The sequence below is a fragment of the Podarcis raffonei genome, chromosome 2 (assembly GCF_027172205.1).
Source record: "Podarcis raffonei isolate rPodRaf1 chromosome 2, rPodRaf1.pri, whole genome shotgun sequence".
Classification (NCBI taxonomy): domain Eukaryota; kingdom Metazoa; phylum Chordata; class Lepidosauria; order Squamata; family Lacertidae; genus Podarcis; species Podarcis raffonei.
The window spans coordinates 84,347,855-84,349,304 of record NC_070603.1 but is presented as its reverse complement, the minus strand read 5'-3'; positions in this window follow the sequence as shown (position 1 = coordinate 84,349,304).

Here is a 1,450-nt window from a genome sequence, read left to right as displayed (position 1 = left end):
GGCTCTGACGGAGTAAGCCTCCGCTGATTGGGGGAGTTAAGGGAGCCAGGCTCTGTTGCTAGGGGAGCCGAGGCGGGCGGCAAGGCATCGTGCGCCGCGTGATGATGGGGACTCGTGGGGGGGGGGGAGCGGTTAGGATGGGGACAAGGATGGGGAGGGAGGAAGAGCGCGGACCGGGCAGCGAGCGGGGAGCCAAATGTGGGCAGAGACTACTAAAAGGCAGCGGGTGGCGAGGAGCTCTTCCTTATAAATAGGCGGAAACCTCGCTTAAACTCAGCTTATGTGCCAGCTTTCCTTGGGGTCCCTTGAGTTGTGGAAGGTGCTTCCCGCTCCAGAACATCAAGGCGTCACAGAACTTAGCACGCGCCTTTCGCCCGCGCGGTTTTGATTCGGCAACCTGTCCAGCTTTGGGCGACCTGGTTGTCGTGCGTTAAAGGACTTTCTCCACAACAAGCTTGTGGTGGGTCTTTAGTCTTCCCTCAGCAACACGGGAGGGGCAGCAGCATACCGTACTCTGTGTGGCGGTCGCTTGCTGTAGCATGGACTGCCCTGGGCCGGTTTTGGTCCCTCCACCCCCCCAATATGCCTTCGTTGCTGGTTAAGAATCACACCGTCTGTGCAGCACAGACCTCAGTATCTTTACACAAAAGTAAAGGCCGAGGGTCCCTGAGCAACAAGGAGTTGTGGGGTCGGGTGGAGATTGGACACTGGTTCACTTCAACCCACCTAACCAGGTTGAAAAGCAGCGTGTTTGATTTGCGACGTGATCGCTTCCATTTAAAAAAAGAGATTGTTTCCACAGTAAGAAAACCAGTTCTTTTTTTTAAAAAATGGTGACCATACACAGGAACAGCCTGTCTTGTTTGGCCGCCTGAGGCAAAATGTGAAGGTTCTGCACTGCACGTGTCACTCACCTACCCACCCATTGCTGCCTCTGCTGAAGCTTCACTGGGGTTGCAAGGCTGTGGTTTTTGGGGTTCCAGCGAGATTTCGCAAGGCAGCCCACAGAGGTGCCCCTTGGATTCTGCCACTTGAGGCAGCTTTCTCAGTCTGGCTTATGGTTGGGCTGGCCCTGACAGTCGGTTCCCAACAAAAATAACCACACTTATAAACTCCACTTGCTTATGGGATGTTCCCTTTGGAGGAAAGGGGTAGGGAAGCCATCTGTTTTGTGGATGCCTCCTGTGCCCCATGAAAATCAGGTGGAAGACGGTGCAGGGGACTGTGGAGGGAACTGGTGAAAAATTATCCATCTGGAGTCTCCACTGGATTGTGTTTCCTTCCACAAATGGAAGAAGCATTTTGGCTTGCAGAAGAGCAACACTAGATTTGACCCAAAATGTCATCCCGCTCCTGACCCCCCTTAAGGACCCCTACCTAGTTCAACTGATGACTGAGTGGCTAAAAGATTGGGCAAGGGTTAAAGCTTGTTTAAGAATGACAGTGATTA